Consider the following 20,412-nt stretch of genomic DNA (forward strand, 5'->3'; position numbering starts at 1 on the left):
TACGTCCATAAATTATAACCTACAGTGTTAAATAGCGCGAATGCATTTGACCAAAGGTATACGACGTTAGCATTTTTGGCCCTTCTTTTATACAAAAAATAAACTGAGACAAATTTCTGATACATCATCTTATAATTTGGATGAATTGGCATCAGTGTTTGAATTTATTACGGCAATGTAGTTTCTAAACGTAACATCCCACAAATCATCAAAGAGTTAAAGTGACACTCTTATTCAAAACCAATACATACACATGTATAACAAACATCAATTTTGAGTGATAAATCTTTAACTACCTACTAAATTATGCATTCATGGACTATATTAATTACTGATAAGAAGTTTATAACCGTGTATTTAATAGCAAAATATATTAAATGATTGGTGAATGCTAAACGATTTACTGTGATCTTCTATAGTCACATTAGGTAAATATACAGTGTTTTATGCTCATTTCTTACAAACTAAACTCGATATATTTCATAAGAACCATTGTTTTCGTCATTTATTAATCCTTTTTGGAATATTATAACAATTTTAATTGAGGTAAATATGATCTGGGAGTAAGAGTGTTGACATCGCGTTCGGGAAGACTTATCATGCATATTTCTTCAATTCGTTACCCATGTAATACACTTTATTGCATGCCTTTTACTTTAATTACCTGATATACAAATGGAGCATTTGCAAATACTTACGTTTTTTAATGATAACTAATGTTTTGTCAAATCAAAAACGCATCACACGGCAGCGATACTCATCCTAATTATTGCTGGGTGATTTATTGGTGTTCGTGGTATTGGTATCGCATTATGACATGTAGAACAACACAGTTGCATAGTCTTTTCCATATAATCTTGTTTTAGATGTTTTGTTAAGAATGTCTTAAAGTTCGATCACTCTCCACCCCAGAAATACAAAATAATTCACAAATGCTGCAAGTTCATCCGTGACTCACTGAATGAAATATTGATTTATGTATTCATACGCAATCGTCTTTAGAAGCTTTGTTAGCAATAACAGACCAGTTAAAAATGTCAGCATGAATTGTTAAGATTACTTGTTTGTAAATTGTATGTGTAAAGCATGTATTGCTACGAATTACTGTGTATTTCGCTCAGTTATGCGGTCAAAATATAAGGCACTAAACAGGATGCGTAAGTCAAAGGTCACGGTGATTTAATAGGAAAACCGATAAAACCTTTGTTGGAAGCATTATATACATATAAATGAAATCTTCCGGTGAGTACAGGAATTAATAGCGACCTCGATATGACTTCATGCTTTGAACTTGTGACGTTGCGTACGATGTTGGCGTACATTAGCGTAACCGACGTTATCGTCATTTTTAACCGTTTTAACGTTGCATAGATTACTTGAGGTGTTTTTCGATAGTATGCTATTTTTTTCTGCTCCAGTTTCGAACTTCATCTTAATAGTGGAGATGAAAGTATTTATACATTATTCATTTTAATTTAATTCTAAGCAAATAAGTTATGAGTGAATTATATTGCAATGTTAGTATATAATCGTATACGTAAACATTATTGAGTTTTCAAACGTAACGTCGACATCACATTAATATCAAAGGCTGTGACATCGTGGCTAGATTTTGCAATTTTCAAGTGTTAAATTCAGTTTATATTCAACTTAAGACAAATGCACACCAATTTGTAGTCAATTTTATGTACTTTTAGACTGCAGTTGCAGCTTTATAAACAAATGCATATTTCTTTAAATATTTCGGCAAGTTACAACTTCGTTAATTTATTTTTTGGCATTTTTTGACACGTGTGACTTCGCGGCTAGATTAAAGTATACATATAATAAACGTTAAAATCAGAGTCAAAATAGGACAAACACTTACTAATTAAAAGGTAGAATTAATGTACTTTTGGTCGACATAAATATTATAGAAAACATACAATAGATAAACAAAATACAAAAGTTTTAACAAATCTGGTCGCGGGAAAGCATAAAATCTTACTTTTTCAACTTGATATGTCTTTCGCTTGCCGTTTTTTTACCGGAAATCTTGAACTGCATATGATTAAAACTACGTCATATATAGTTGACGTCACGTCACCGAGTCTTCTTTTTTAGCCGAAAAAAATAATTTTATTAATTTACCAAGCCGCTAAACAATGCGCATTGGTAAATTATGTTATATCTTACTTGACGTTTTTGTGATGTTTTCTATTGTTATATGTCGAATTAAATTTATACTAATTAATAAACCTACATGCATTCCCATTTACTATTTCGGCGACAGTTTTGCCTTTCTTGTCATATAAGAATATCAACAATCGTATTTCTATAACAAATTTCATGAAGCATTGAGTTGCAAAAAATTAACAAATTCCCGATGTACGCCAACAACGTACGCAACGTCTTGTACAATGTACACATAAATTAGGCATGCGACTCTTGATGTTCTAGTTGTTTTGTTATACCATTTTCAATCACCTCGTAAGAGCCTACAAACACCTGTATATCGTATATCACAAGTCATCGATATTGACTTCACGCTTTGAACGTTTACAATATACACATACCCGGATAAAGAAGCTCCCACAATAGTGCAAACGTGCACGTGCGTGTAATGTTACACAATCCTTCTTATGTGTAATAAAAAAAAAAGTAAACGCTATCAAACAGAAATATATATATATATATATATATGTGTGTGTGTGTGTGTGTGTGTGTGTGTGTGTGTGTGTGTGTGTGTGTATGTGGTGTGTGTGTGTGTTTTTTTATTTACCTGAATATAACGTGCCGTATTTAACAATCAGTGAGTATTTAAACGATTGAATAAAAAATGTGATTTTCACATCCGGGAACTTTCCGACTGACCCTCGTATGTATGTGTATATATTTAAATCGTTAGTAACATATATGGGTAAAGTATATATTTCACTTTATGTATATCATCAAAATTCACCTACCCTGAACAATGCACGTACTAAGACACTATGTTTAAAATAAAACGCAATTACACAATTTGAAGTTGGTATATACACTTGAGCTAGTATGTCTTCTTGTAAAACAAACAAAAAGCGTTTCCAGTTACATAAACAGTGCTGGAAACGTCGATCCCCCCACCCCGATGGGAATTTACTTATTATTTGTACAAATCAATTTATTACGTTTCAAAACGGCAATTATTGTTTCATACTTATTTGATAATTTCTCATTATTCAGTTGTTGTTCACATGTGATATTTGTGATCTATTTGACGTCATTTGTGATTTCAAATTTTTGCTAGTCAAGACGCCGATGCACAGGTATCTAAGCGTGTTCTGTGAAATGTACAAAAACTTTCTTTCTTACGTCAAATTAACAACATTTAAAAGTTTAAGGTAGTCAATCCTAGTTATCGGCATCTGCATGAAATAATCTTCTGTCAGGTAAGTAATATCACCTGTACTATAACTGTACTATACACTGTTCAGTTTGAGGAATTCCAAATTGCAGCCCTGTTTATCTGATATGATATATTTCATGTTACAATATATGTTGTGTCACACAAAAACAACTAACATTATGCCTGTTACTATCATTTTATTCACAATACGTGGTATGTTACATCCAAATACTCCAGCTTTTTTGTAAGATTGATAATTATGGGTACAGTGTATGTTATGTTGCACTTACAACACAGATGACTGTTTATACAGACATTATCATGACCGTTACTAACATAATCGGATTTCCAGTTATGCGACCCCCGAGTGATACATTACTCTTTAAGAATTATACATTATCCCCATTAGTGAGCACACTAGTATGTTAAATCCGTTCCATATATGAGAAAGTTACCGCCCGGACACAACCAAGTTCAATGTAATTGCTGCGAGGTAGGAACCCGCAGTCTTACACGCATGACATCACATGATGAACATTTGTGCCCAGTTATTTTAAGTGCAATTGCGTATTTTCGCCGGGTAACCTCTAAAAGTGACATCAATATCTTAGATATGAAACTTTGTCTTTCGAGAAACACAATGTGGTGGTCACTTTTGCCTTATTGTTTTAAATTCTTACCATGCACGACAAGTTGACTGCATGGACACTACCATATGCAATATATTTGGATTTTACCTAAATCTTACCTAAGCCTTTAGGTGCATAGCCATTTTAATTCAAGGTATATTTCCAAAGTAACGAGAACAGCCTTGACAATAACCGGAGGGAGCGGCATTCGCACTACTTTATGCCACTCTTAAACACATACAAATTTACAAAAAAATATAGATTTTCCTAAAACTAAGCAGGAGAACAGGAATAAAGTTCTAAATATGTTGATAACTTTCCCTTTATAAAAGAAAAAAAAGCTGAACAACATCACTCATTCATACGTAATCAAACATAAGAACAACAAACTTGATTAAAAAAATATTGTTACATTTTTAAGCGTAGATTTTTATATTTATATCATTGTGAATGATGTACTCCTATGTACCAATGACAAATTTAGCAACCATTAAATTATCATGGTAGTTTTTAATTATTACGACTATAGAAAACATTTTTTTTTTGCAATCCCTACATGAAACACTATAAAATGAAACAAAATCCCGCTTGCAGTTAATAAATCTATTTATAGTACCTGAAAAACCTCTAGTCCGTCCTTTGTACAAATGTGTTTTATCCGTATTCTGCTGTCATCCAAAGGTCAAGAGTAGCAAGCTAAATGCACACCACACTTTTTGAAGAGATGTCTCCAATATTGATGCCATCAATGACGACAACGCTGCATTCAATGGTAGATTCGAATGAAGTCGTGACGAAGAATCGAAATTAGTAGAACTCAAACAAACTCTTACCATGTTTGCACCATTTTGAGACAAAACATTTTCATACAATTCAAACTCTCCCAGATAAAAATATTTCTTCTGACTCTTGAAATACAGAACACTGTCAGAAAACATGAGATCGAACTCTGTTTCGAACAGATAATTCTGATAGCAATAGTACATTTCCGTAAAGTGATTCAAAGCCAATCTGATGTACATACGTGTTAGAAAGTTAACGTCAACGTCACTATTCGAATGCTCTATAGAAAGAAATGGGTTCGTATATAGAACGATCTGGCTCTGATACTCCAGTACTGTCGGTTTGTAACCCTCATTGAGAACCCATCCTGGAACAGCTTTGGCTAGTTCATCTGGTGTTAAACGCCGTTCATCTCCCATTACCCAGGTTTCCCTTTTCACAAATCGCTTGCGACGAGGATAATCGAAGTATTCAGTGTCGTTGAACTCTTCTAGTGATACCACAATAGGCTTGAAGAATCCAGCTTTCATGTACATTAAAGAATCTTCTAGGACCAACGTCCACTGTCCTACTGCCAGGATTCGGGAATCTTCTAAGATTTGTTCTAAATTTGTTGAATCGCCAGTGTATCCAAGGAAAATAACAAGAGTTTGAAAGTATGATTCACTAATCATGTTAAATTTATATTCTGCATCCTCGTAGTATTTATATTCTGCACCCAAATATATTATTTCCCATTCGTAATGTTCAGGGGGTGTTGTTTTGTTCGGGAAACGTAATAACTGTAGACAATCAGTTTTGCACAAGTCGTAAAAGTTTCTAAATGAAATCCTGTGAGTATAAGACAGCTCAATGGATACGATGTACTTATAATGGTCCTGCAACGAAATCAATATCTCAGTAAAATAAAGAATATCCTTTCATTCAGATGTTTCATGATACTAGACAGTACATTTTATGGGTTTTTTATTAAAATTATGGTAGCTCAGTTTGTGTCATATAAATCATGCAACACTTAAAAGAGATATTTATGGTTGCATGTTCTTCGTAGTTTGTGAATGGCATACCTATGCCGTACGACGCAACTTTACAATTAAAAGCAGTTTGTAGCACCCCGCGCTTAAGATCCAAAGGTCATTAATGATGTTGGTTCGTTAACCAATTCAGGCCAATGTTATTGTATTTCATCACAGCGTTACACCATAGCATCACTGATTACAGTATACTATTTTGAGTACCATTTTAATGAAAACCAGTATTCGAATTATCTGCTTATTACTCTTCAAAATAAGATTAACGACAATATACTGACAAACGATTAAACTCACGTGTAACGGACCGGACAGCTTGGTTCGGCTATCTAGGAGCTGACATTGTCCTACAGCATTTCTACCCTGCATTGTTGGGCACAGAATAGGCCGGCAGTCCTTCTGAAACCATAGTAATAAGATAAACTTTCGTGGACTTGTGTGCTTTGTTTCTTTCTTTTTGCGTAATAAGCAACCTACTATGAGAGGTCACAAGTGTAATCTATTTCGATAGGTAATGTTACTTTAGATTAAAACAAAAGTTGGGGGACCAAAAATAACTAAAAATTGATAGAAACCAAAATCAAAATTACAATAATTTTACTATACAATATAACATATATACTGTATCAAAGAAAATACGGATGAGAAAATACACAGCAAAGAACATGAATTATCATATTGAAGTGGAATTGATCATTATAGTTTAAGGGCTGAGTTATATTCAAAACATAAAGGAATATAATGTTACCAGAAAAAACAACATCAGAAAATATAACAAAAAATATATAACACAAATTATTAGAGGGGGCAAAGGATGAGTCGGTAGTCCATGAACGATTTATACGGTACAGTATTTTATCTGGATGATTTACAGGAAGGGAATAAAATACAATATTTGCGCAATTTTATTATTCCGATGAAAGGTACCAACTATTTAACAAGTACATGGCTGTATATTTATGGCGTGCTTGGCTGTACTAGTTTCAAAAAAATATGCATTTAGTAAATGCCGTAAGGATTTTAAAATAAAAACAAAGATTAACTTGCCGTATTATCTTGATCGCAGGCTTCCGGTGCGTTGGTTGGTGTTTGTCTTTCATTCAGTCAATTAAGGGAGAGAGGTCATGGTAGTTTAGAAACATTGTAAATGGGACCATGGTGGATTACCCTTCAAAAAGCATGACCACTTTTGATGTTTCATTTTTGTTGTATATTCTGTTACATATCTCACATAATATGTTGCTGAAAATTTTGTTTGCGTACAACTTCTGTGAAAATGAATGTTTCATTTCGAATCCTTTGATAATGTCTTTTGACGACAGATTGATATCTTGAGGAACATTGAAAATGTAACCGTTTCTGCACAATGTTAATCTATGTAGAACACATCGGGTATTTTTTTCAAGAAAGGTATTTACAACTGCATGATTCGAACTTTTTATAGATGGCGTAAAAAGTACCTTACATAGGTGAATGGCATTCTGATTTTGAATGAAATTTACAATGATGTTCATATTCTCTTCGTTATTTATAAACTGTTCACACTTGATCTCTGCATCCCATTCAGTTATGTTTGCCGCTGAGTGACACAGTGCGCATAATTTGTTTACGTAGATAGTTTCTGTGTATAAAGCATTTGTTTCTGTGTATATTTCACTTACAGGCCACCCACCCCAATGCCGTATAGCAGAACGGCAATCATTTCTACAGTACTTCGCTTTCCACACTTCTCTGTCGATGTCATATTCCTCAAGTATCAATTCAATTTATTGGAAAGTATCGAAGGTAGTCGACGTTTCTGTATTTCAGTCAACGTTGTGTTCATACGTATGTTGAATATCGCTGGAAGGGTCAGTCCAGAACGCCACCATTCTGTAACCAAAGGCCAAACCGTTTTTGTCGTCGATCGAAGCCTTTACACAGTCCATCTGAGAACTGGCAGAAAAGTTTGGCAGGTAACAACTTTCACGATCGTCGGCGCCCACCCCGGTGAAAACAAGAATAGTTAGTTTAGTATTGTACTATTTTATTATATATCGGAAAACCCAAAAGCTTTGGGAGCACAAATTACTTTCAAATTCTTAAAAAGAGCCGTATCGTCTAAATTGAGACATGTCATGAATGCAAAAGGGCAGATTGACCGTAGGTGGCAATTAAGACATGATGGACAGCATTTGTGTATATAAATATATACTTAAACTGACACTCTTATTTAAAATCAATACATACACATGTATAATAAACACCAATTTTAACCTTTAACTACTCACAAAATAATGCATTAATGGAAAATATAAATTACTGATAATAAGATTGTAACGGTGTTATTAATATCAGAATGCGCAAAATGATTGGTAAATGCTTAAAGATTTACGGTGGACAACTTTATTCTCATGAGGTGGAAATACCGTGTTTTATGCTCATTTACTTTAAATTAAACTTGGTATCCTTCATAAGAACCATTGTTTTCGACATTTATTCATCCTTTTTGGTATATTAAAAGAATTGTATTAATTGTGGAAAATCTTATTCGGGAGTAGGAGTGCATCTTTAATAATCTGTATAATCGGTATTGCAGTGGTTAAAGAAGTTCTCCATTTGCAAAGACATAGACAGGCAAGACAAGAATCATTACACTATTAATAACATACAATTGCATTAATATTATTTAACAACAAATTAAAAGTTGAACTTACTGAACTGACAGTTGCAATAAATTTCCTGTAATTCATTCGTTTCGTTCGTCCATACATTTACTGAATTACTGTTTGTCGAACCTCTTTGACATATCCCGAAAGGACAAGCTCTCAGCAATTCCGTTTCTATTGCCTCCTGTGATGTCACTGCAAAAACAAAACATGGCATAAACAAAATAGAAACTTTAAGCAATATTTCGGACAACATGTTAAGTTCCTAAAAGAAAAGCATCATGACTCATTCTAGCTTTCAATCAGCAAAAAAATAATATGACGACAATGAAGCGATTTAAATAAGACTATACTTTATTCAATCTTAAGATGATACATTCTGTTCGTAAATTTGACAGATCTTTTCCTTACTAATTTCTCAGTTTCATTAAATCACTTAAAAAATGTCTTTGGCATTTCTAGTAAATAATGCTTTATCAAATTTTGAAATGGCAGTCAGAGCGGTTGAGTTACGTGCTATTAAATAGAAATTATGATCGTATGTTTTTTTTTATTATAAACTATTTCTTTTAGTTATGCATGATTTTACTTTTGCTTTCGGCTAACGAACCGGTTTCAAAAAATATTTGTTCTTGAAGAACACTCACATTGTTGTACCTTTATGAGATACGAGTTAAATTAATTTCATTTTTGTATGCTAGTTTCTCTATATGCTTTAATCAGATTAATTGTTAAAAAGCTATTGTTAAAGTGACACTCTTATTAAAAATCAATACATACACATGTAAAACAAACATAAATTGTGAATGATACACCCTCAACTACTAACTAAATAATGCATTTATGGAAAAAATAAATTACTTTAAACAATATTATAACTGTGTATTTAATAGCTGAAAACGTAAATATATTAAATGATTGGTTAATGCTAAAAGATTTACTGCGATTTACTATGGTCCAATAAGGTAGAAAACCGTTTTTTCTGCACATTTCTTCTAAAATAAACTCAGTTTCCTTTATTGTTTTAAGCATTTATTCACCATTTTTGGAATACTAAAACTGTATTGTTTATAGTGGTCAATCTTATTTAGGAGAAAGATTGCATCTTTAAATAATGTGATGTTCGACTGCCTGGTGATTCCGTATTTATTCATGTCGTTGAGAAAAGTTATAGAAAAAGAAAATGTAACGATTATACCGAAAACAGATACATGTATTATGAATAAGCTTGAGGGTTCTAGTTTTGCTGGTTTAAACATATTTATTTTATTAAATATACAAATGACAACATATACATCTAATTCTAAATATCTAAGAATTTGATCGGAAGCTTAAAGTTTATTAAGATCATCTTCTTCTGTAGAAAGCAGTTAAAAATATGTATTTGTGGATGTTTTTTCAGGATAAGTGCATTTATAAATGTTTTAAAAAAACTTCATGTATCTTTATGTCGTAATGGAACTGAACAATATATTGATATTTTAATCGAACAACATATATGAAAATCCAAAATATTTATAATGTAAATTGTATATATTCATGGTGTGAAAAAAATGTGTCTGTGTCTCACAAAAACAGATGAAATTTCAGTCACATTTAAATCAGCAAATATAATTGGACTCAGTGAAACCTTTTGGTACAATCAGTGTATGATGTTAATTTTGGATCAGATATTTTAAATTGGACGAAGCTATTTTACAATAAGATTCAAAGTGGATTTAATATTAACAGAAACCTCTAAAGGCCATTTGTATGCGGCATTGTTTAAAATTTGTTTACAACCTCTTTCTAACTATATTATACAATATTACCAAATAGAAGGAATTATAATTAATGTAAAACTACAAAACAAACATTTTTGCAGACGACTTAACATTCTTTACTAATGATAGTAGACAATTATTGGAAACCCCTGTAAAGGCACAAGAAATGTGCTCTGATTGTTCAGGCCTAAACATCAACATTAATAAATCCATAATCCTCAGAGTGGGATCATTAAAAAAATAAAATACCCACTGTTGTAACACTAAAAGATTTATGGGGACTTCTGATAACGCAACTACATTAGGAATATCTTTTACAAATAACAGACAATTGAATATACAAAAGAACAAATACAAAATCAAAGAATTCAATATTGTCTTATAACAATGGCAGCACAGAAAGCTCACACTTATGGTAAAAGTTACGGAAGTCAAACCTTTGCGCTTCCGAAATTTATATACTCCAAGTAAACACACCATTGACGACATTACAAAACAGTTTTCATGGGACAATAAACCGGATAAGATTAAAAGAAAATAATATGTCAAAACTAAAAATATGGAGGTCTTAAATTGACAGATATAGAACATTTTATGGGATCACTTAAAACTCTATGGATAAAACTATATCTAGACCATATAATAGTGGGGATTGGAAAATATTTATGCACGATTTTTAAAATATGAAAATGATCTTATCATAGAATCCAATTTAGACCAACACGATATTAAACAAATGTCTCCCCCCCCCCCCAAGTTTTAAACATCGATTTAAGATTGAAGATAAAAAAAAATCACAGTTATCCCGTTGTTGAGTTTTGTTTACCACTTTTCATATGTTATTTTTTATTACTATAAACTTTGTCAGTTTAAAGCCGAAATAAACGTATTGCATTGTATTGTATTGTATATTAAATACGACTGTATTGCACTAGATGGAAAACAGACAAGCATATTTCGATTCATGTACTGCTTGCAGATCTATGATGCGTCAATAATAAAAAAATGATTTTTTAAATCAATAAACCTACCATACATATCCCATGAGGGAATGCATCTTAAAGGTTGATATATATTTAGTTGAAGTAGTCTATCTCTGTAAGCCTGTGGCTGGCTGCTCCATACTGGAAATACCTGACGTGAGTAATAGAGCGTCAAGCGTATACGAACGTTAGAATACCTACATGTTTCATATACCATTATAGCACGCCTCCAACATTAAGGACCCAACGCCATTGGTCCAGGACTCGTCATGCGGTGACCCAATATTTTTCCATATTGGGTCACCAATTTTATATCGTACCGAAATGGCGTCTATTTTCCGGTTCCGATGAATATTCCGATGAATAAATGAAACATTTTAACATGTAACGGGTTGTCGACATGATATATACGTTACTGGGTTAGTAGGTGACCCGAGGTTCGCTCTAACCCGATATGGTTTCCTTTGCCCGTATATCCCATATCGGGTCACCTACTAACCCCGTTACCTATAATATCCCTATGAATTGTTTAGCTGTATATGTATTTCGTGTTTATATGTTAGTAGCTTACTATGTCTGTTTTTCTTTGCATTCGATAACTTCGATAACATATTTGCAAAACGTGGTAGGAGTTAACGTTTTTAAGGGGCTAGACACCAGATGGTCCCAAAATCGGCAAATACATTATTTTAACAAGACAGTATTTATATGAAAGGCTACAGAAGCAAGCTTAGTAGCCGAAAGTTTAAACATAAACCCCATTTAATGGCACAGGGTAAACGCCAAAGACAAAGGACACAAAAGCAAAGCTGAGTTAACCCGTTTAAAAAAGCGCACAATGATTTCCCAGGTTATAGTGTGCATATTAAGTATGTGAAAGTCACGTGATTAGTACAGATTCAAATGTGATAAATCAGTATGTAAGATTCAATGCGTTGTACACAATGATATCAATTTAATGCAAATGTTTGACAATTTTCTTGTTTTCTTGCAATTGTATTATCTGCTGTCTAGCCCCTTTGAATGCATAGAACATCAACGAGTCGATTCATCAACTTCCAGGTTTTTACCTTCCAGGTAGCCCCGCAGTGCCGGGTGAATTTGATGGTTTTGTCTTCGCGTAAAAATAGCAGGGAATGGGCCTTACCTATGGTCCCTGGGTGCGGGGGCATTCGGCGGGGATTTTATCAGTAGTTTGTCGACGTCATATATATTTACTGGGTTAGAAGGTGACCCGAAGTTCGCTCTAACTCGATATGGTTTCCTTTGCCCGTATATCCCATATCGGGATCTTACCCTGGCTTGGCTGGACCGAAAGTCAAAGTACCCGCGAGGGGGGGGGTGACAATTGACTGGTGCATTAGCGTTGTACTGTTTATGATTGTTTGGTTTATCCATATTTATTACCGACCAGCGTCTTCATATTGACCATAAGTTAATAATAAGAATGACTTGTTTTGGTTTGTAAGTTGGTATGGAAGGGCTGTGAAATTAATCCCATTCGTTGGTTGAAGACTCGTTTATCATTATTAAAATATCCTTGAGAATAAAGACTGATTTGGAATTATACATAGTGGTGGTGTGTAAGCTTATTTATATTCGCAACCGGGCCTTGCCCATGCGGCGAGTGCCCCGTTAAGATTGTTAGTCAGTTAAGGCTTTTGGAACATAGAGCACCGACAGACTGTAACCCTGGTTAGAGCCACCCTGGTTCTTTAACGTGCATCAGTGTATAGCACTGTCACACGGGACCCCCATTTAACGTCCCTCCCGGAAGACGATAAGTGTTTTAGTGATTCGAAACGGAATCGAACCCGCCACCCCTGGACTGATAGTCAAGTGTGTTACCACTAGACCACGGATCCGTCACGATTATACATATTGAGGACATAATTTAAGCCTGGTGTAAGTAAGTAAGTAAGTAAGTAAGTAAGTAAGTAAGTAAGTAAGTAAGTAAGTAAGTAAGTAAGTAAGTAAGTAAGTAAGTAAGTAAGTAAGTAAGTAAGTAAGTAAGTAAGTAAGTAAGTAAGTAAGTAAGTAAGTAAGTAAGTTAGTTAGTAAGTAAGTAAGTAAGTAAGTAAGTAAGTAAGTAAGTAAGTAAGTAAGTAAGTAAGTAAGTAAGTAAGTAAGTAAGTAAGTAAGTAAGTAAGTAAGTAAGTAAGTAAGTAAGTAAGTAAGTAAGTAAGTAAGTAAGATAGTAAATAAGTAATTAAGTAAGTAAGTAAGTAAGTAAGTAAGTAAGTAAGTTAATAAGTAAGTAAGAAAGTAAGTAAGTAAGTAAAGTAAGTAAGTAAGTACAGTAAAACCCCTCCATTCAGACCACTTGTGGGATTTTGAGAAAATGGTCTTGATAGCAGGGTGGTCTTATTACTGAGTTTGTGCCGATTAATTTTGTGAACAGTCAAGGGGTGGAATTCCTTGGATTCTTACTATTTACGTGTACATGCATTACTCGGTTTTGCTAATATTGGGTTAAAGGAAATGCTAATCAAGCAGAGAAAATAAACAGTTATGTCATCTATTCATTACATCATTAATTGTTCAAATAATGACATGTATTAAAACAACACTGTTTAAATGTTCATAAAGCTCTTGAAATACAAGTACATTGTATGTGTGTATCAGTTATATATACAGAACAATGTGTCCATGGACGTTTTATCTAAAATAACTAGCCAGTGTGGTCTGTTTACTATAAGATTTGGCTTTGACAGACTGTTTTTCAAGTTCATCCTCAACTCCAACTAAATCCTAAGAGAGATCACTCAAGTTCTTGCTCATGCAATACATTTTTAATTGAAACAGCCACTTGAGTGCATCCTGGTGAGTGTTTATCAACAATGGCTCAGTAGCCTCAGAGTCATCATCATTGTCATCATCATCAACATCACCATTGCTTGCATCATCACCAGAACACTTATCCTTTCTGGAATGTACAAGGTTCATTTCCCAGTTTTCATCAATGTCATCTTGAACCGGTATATCAACATCAACGTCCAAATACTCCTCGGCATTCATGACACTGTCAGACACAATTTTTGATTGTGCTCTACTAACTCCGCAATTGGAATGTCATCATCTTCATCATCAATATCAGTCTCACCGAACACAGTTACTCCAGCCTTCATGAAGCATTTATTCACCGTTTCTGCTTGAACTTCCTTAACAGCAGTTGAAACCCACTGAATGGCATCAAGCACTGTGATGCACTTTGACACAGTGTTAACATTCACTGCATCGTGACCAATCTTTGATACAACAGATCTCAGAAGCTTTTTTCTGTAGAACTGGCTCATGTTCTGGATTATTCCTTGGTCTAAAGGCTGAAGCTTGGAGGTTGTATTAGCTGGCAGAAACACTTATTTCACATGTGTAAGATTCAGATCACTGGGATGGGATGTTGCGTTGTCTAACAGAAGCACAACGTTCCTGCCTGCTTTTCTCATCTTACGATCAAATTTGGTAGTCAACTCTGAAAATAGCACACTATCTATCCAGGCTTTCTTGTTATATTTCCAGGTGACAGACATAGTCTCGTCTTTAATGTCACGAAATCTGCTTGGCTTGGCACTCTTTCCAATGATGAAGGGTACTCAAATTACCCTAACATGTTGACACACAGCATCACAGTTACAACGGGGTGGTAGCATATAGAAAATTTACTGTACTCCTAAAGTTGGCATGTTGCAAATGCATATTAACAACCAGAATCAGTTCGTTAAAGTGCGCAATAACTCTGCGTTTGGCCTTGTTTATGTCATGCATTTAACACATTAGTTTTCAGCTATCAAACGTCTTTCAAATGCTACCAAAAGTGTAAAACTGCTTACAAAAATATTTGGTTAGGATTAAAAAATCGCATTTTTTTAATTTAAGTTTAAAAATTGATGTTTTAGGCATTTTTCTTAAACCTTTAGTAAAGCTTTTAGCCATAAAACACTCATTTTCGAACGGAAATATGAAAATCTTCGATCTGATCTTTTGTCAGCAGTCTTTTATCGCTGGTTTTCAGACATTTACGCAAACAAATGCTCATTCCAAGGCAAAACATATAAAAACAATTGTCAGAACGGTAAATCTGTGAGAGTGCAGCCTTAACATTTCAAAGACTTCCAATCTGCTTTAATACGACTGTATTGAAGAATGTAAATATTAGATGTGTGGGAATTAAACTCACGCCAATTCCTTTCTAAGGTGGTCATAACTTCAAAAATGGTCTAAATCATCACCTCGTCAACTTTAGTTACAACCACCGCTTGCTCAGTTAATGGTGACCCGTTGCAAAGTTTGAAGTGACAGGTGACACGTGAACATTTGGATGCGGAGTTCGTGGCACCACGTCGTCATGAAGCTCTGCCTGATGCTGGTGTGCCACTCACTGCTCCAGCTACTGGCGAACGTCAGAGGAGACATTTCAGTCCAAGACTACAGCAAGTACACGGGAAGTTCCGCTATCACCGGGACCAGCTTAGGGAAGACGTCCGCACGCTCGGTAGTCCGCTGCAGCACGTTGTGCTCGCGTCACGAAGAGGAGAAGGGGGAACGTTGCCATGCTGCTCGCTACCATGGTGAAACACGTGCCTGTGAATTGATGTCACGTAGTGGAGAGGGGGCGGAGGAATGGCTCGTGGACGGACAATGGAACATTTATGTTATCCAGGTATGTCTTTTTATAATGTCTGGATTTTAACCGAATTTATTCAATAATGTCAGACCGGACATATTTACTTCAAACTTTAAAATGCGTTTCAAACAAAATATGACTTGTTTAATCAAATTCTTCAAACGGTTGTTCCAATTAAAATGAAAACTGGCCCATTACTGTATACTAGAATGTTAAAGGTGATACAAGCGTTCCGATAAAGATGTACGCTACATGAACGTGAATTGGAACAGTATTGGAATAAGCGTTGCAGCGTCAAATACTGAATGTTTTAAGAAACATAAGCCACTTCATATTTCACTTTAATAATTGTATTCGATCTGCCTCGGAATTGGTGTTAAAGAGGGCTTTATTTAGGGCCACAATCTTTTGACAGAACCCTCCCTCAGAACCGAAATTAAAATGGGTTTAAATTGTTGGCAAGGTGTTTTGGGTGTTTTTAGTCCGAAATGGTGCATTTTGAGCGTATTTTGTAACATTCTTTTCTCCGGTGTTCGAATAAAAAAGTAAATTAAGTTGAATCTAGTGGGTGCATACACTCGGCCATTTTCAATCGAAAACAACCTCGGATATATATGGACGGTTTACACTGTCTTTACATTTTACTACGCTGCAAGTAGATCGCATAGAAATTTTATTTTGAGTAGTTAAGCCTAAGGTCTAAACTCTTATAATTCTTAATGAGTTATGCGATAAAACACTTTATCACGTTCAAACGCTACTATTTATTATTATTATCATTATTATTATTATTATTATTATTATTAGTAGTAGTAGAAGTAGTAGTAGTAGTAGTAGTAGTAGTAGTAGTAGTAGTAGTAGTAGTAGTAGTAGTAGTAGTAGTAGTAATTGTACAGACTTCTTTTACTATTGCACCGGCCTACATCCAAGGTTGTTTAAGACTTAAAATGGCCGAGGTGTTCCGATTGGTCCTTTTCACCGAGTTATTGTTCTCTTCATTCGTTAATATAAACAAATTCACAGGTCAAAATAGAGTTCTTGCCTTTAAAATCTGGGAACAGGTCCCATTAAATGGACTTCTTAAATAAAATCTGAATTAATTTACCAATTTTGGAATTAACCTATAGGAATCATTCCTCGTTTTGTTAGAGTTGAGAGGGGAATTTTAATTAACGATGTCCCGAGACTATCCATGGACGTCAGCCCGTAAAGAGTTAGATTGCTGGGTGACATGCATATGTTGTAAATGATTATATCATTGTTGAATGGTCTTTCATTGTTAGGTGACATAGATTCATTAAAGTAAACAATGGTTTTCCCCTATTATCTGTTTCTATTTTCTATTTATAACATGTATAAAAGTATTAGAATAAGCAAGGTTAGAATATTGAATTACCAATATTTATACATTTCCAGTTCTGGATTATGTTTCAGGGTATACATAATATGACTTTGTTCATTCTTTGTTTGTTAGAGAGTACCATTATTTCTCTAAATCGTTCACCTTTTCTCAAACCACTGGCTAAACCCAAGAGTTAACGTATGCAGGTCAAATACACAAAATCATTGTTACAGGGCGTTGCTGCGTGTGGCGAGGGCTGGCACGCGTACGAAACTTCCTGTTACTATGTCTCAAATCAAGCAAAAGTGGATTGGTACACATCTCGGGATAGTCATATTCAGATGGGCGCGACACTTGCCGTTATTACTGACCATGGCGAGAATGGCTTCCTGAAAGGTCTGCTGGAGTCCGTGTACGGATCACACTATTATTGGCTTGGGGCTAATGACGTGCTCCAAGAAGGCGTGTTTAAATGGGAGACGGGGGAAGATTGGGGCTTCACTGCCTGGGCAGTGACCCCTTGGGTACAACCCCTCGGGAATGCTGGGTACAACTGCCTGGGTATCTGGGTGATCGGCTACGATGGGTGGGTTGACTATCTTTGTGAGCATGGGACCTGGTACGTCTGTGAGAAAGATGCATAGGACGTCATATACGTCCAACACAGGAAGAACACCTATCATGTTCGTGAAACAGAACTGGTGAACCATTTCTTTACGTTTGGTGTTTGTTTTTATGTCAACGATATATGTTGCTTTTAAGCAGTTAACAGCTATAAAACTTTAGTACACAATGGCGTTTTGTAAACGGTCATTTGATTTATCAGCGAGCACATACCTTTCTAATGGTACCAAAATTGTATGCGGTTACCAAGCATCCACATTTAACATTTAAAGGGTATACGAGCTATCAGATAGCTAGCTTATTTGTGGATAGGATTCCTTAAATGTTTATTGTTTTTGTTTGGGATTAAAGTGACACTCTTATTCAAAATCAATACATACACATGTATAACAAACATTATTTTTGAGTGATACACCTTTAAGTACTTAAAATACTAAATAACGCATTTATGGAAAATATTAATTACTGATTGTAACCGTATATGTTATAGCTGAAAACGCAAATATATTAAATGATTGGTGAATGCTAAAATATTTACTGTGATCTACTTTAGTCTCATAAGGTAGATATACCATGTTTTCTGCACATTTCCTTAAAATTAAACTCGGTTTCCTTTATAAGAACCTTTGTTGTCGACATTTATTCATCATTTTTGGTATATCAAAATATTTGTATTAATTGTTTTAAATTTCATTTGGGAGCAAGTGTGCATCTTTACTACCTACGAAAGGTTACTGGAAAATTGATTAGAATCTATTCAACTTTAAAAAATATTATAAAATAAATATTAATATTCCACCAGGCGTAGGGACAGAGGATTTAAAGGAAAACACAGATAGGTCCAAATTACAACCATTCACTGAGTCTTCTTCTGTCTGTCCTTACCATCCCTCTTGGAGAGCCTGTCCTTTCTCCTGTTCCTAGGAGGAAACTAGAGCCTTCTAGAACAGTTGAAGCAGCAGGTCCGTCAGAAGATTCTGATTCTTTTTATTTGTCTTCTGTCCGCTACATCATCCAACAGCGTAGACCTAGACTGACTCCTCTTCCAGACTCCAGACTGTCGTTTCCCCGTCCTGTCACTGTCAAACCTACAAACACTTATATGAGATTCCTTCGAGGGATGCGAATCCTCCTTCATTTGTCTCTGTAGATCCTGGTCGAGGTGGATATGCTAGTTCGGTTGTCCAAGAAAAACCATAGCCCATGTTAAGATGAGTGACGAAAGCACCGGACGAATATGGAGAGGAGCTCCCTCAACAGTTATTTGTGTAATTCCTGTTATCATTTAACAGTGTGAAATGCGAATGGAAGATGCTTTTTCTCCCACCTCAGCTAAACAAACTATAGAAAAACTGTATATTTCCGCTGAAACTATTTTGTACGTAGAAGTTGCATACGGATTCTTTTTTATCATTGTCCATTGTGCAAGCTAAGAATTTCCACCATGGCCAAATATTTGGATCTAGATATTTGGGTTTGGAGAAAGGATGGTCCACACTCGTACGGTTGATTATACAGCTCAGTCTAGGTAATTTAGTAACGCAAAGCAATCTACTTTGATAAACTTGTTTTGGTCAAATACTTTCGGCGTCCATATTCTGGCATCATCTTTGTTGTTCAAGTGTTCAATTCGTTGGCTGTGCAGCCTTCCTTGCGTTGGATCGATGAAGTACTTCGCACTTTGTCGGACGGTTGATGCGGTAGCTGGCTGTCATTTGCAGGGCTTTTCCACCCACATGGAAATCATCATGTGGTGCCTGTGGGTTTAAAGCAAAAGTCCACATTATTTTGACTTTAGACAAACAACATCTTTATCTTTGTAAACAGGTTTGTTTTTACCATAGTCAATTCAGTAAGAACAGTAGAGAGTATCAGAAATACATTGTACAACAAATACTAGTGTAACATTGTTCTTTATTACATTTGAAGGCACTATATATTATTTTTTTTATTTTTTTCAGTTTCAATGTTCATGATTTATGTATTACTTTTGGAAATAAATACTTGCTAACCAAACATAAATATTTCTGCGTAAACCTCCGTAGTATATTCTTTATTATAAGACACAGTCGTTCAAACACAGATGCTATTCACATTAAGGGCACATTTCGGACATCATACTGACGGCTCAGGCTCTCTGACGGCCGACATGGCTGCATAATGAATGAAAACGATTGCATTAAATAAGGTTCAACGGCTTTGCCCGAAATATTTATTGAACGTGTTAAATTGGCCTTTCATTTTTCCTACACAGCTTCATTTTATTTAATATAATGAAAATGATGTCCCTTTTCAGCAAAAATAGGGAAACTTTGAATAGAAATTTAAAACACATCTATTTTAATATATAAAATATATGTATTAATTCCTTTCTTTGTGTCGGTGTTACATATTCTAAGTGTACAATTGGGAACATAAATGAAATATAAAACTAACATAGAAACTGAAGACGATATGTTTGCTCTAAAATAGTGTTAAATACGCCAAAAGAATAGCGTACATATATAATGAATATTATAATTTTTTAGTTTCATCTTTGTCTGGACATTATAGAAATCATGACGTTTCCTATGCAGCGTTTTTTTAATAAGACTATTTAATTTGTTTACGAATGATTGCGT

This window comes from Mya arenaria, chromosome 15, assembly GCF_026914265.1.
Source record: "Mya arenaria isolate MELC-2E11 chromosome 15, ASM2691426v1".
In the NCBI taxonomy this organism is placed as follows: domain Eukaryota; kingdom Metazoa; phylum Mollusca; class Bivalvia; order Myida; family Myidae; genus Mya; species Mya arenaria.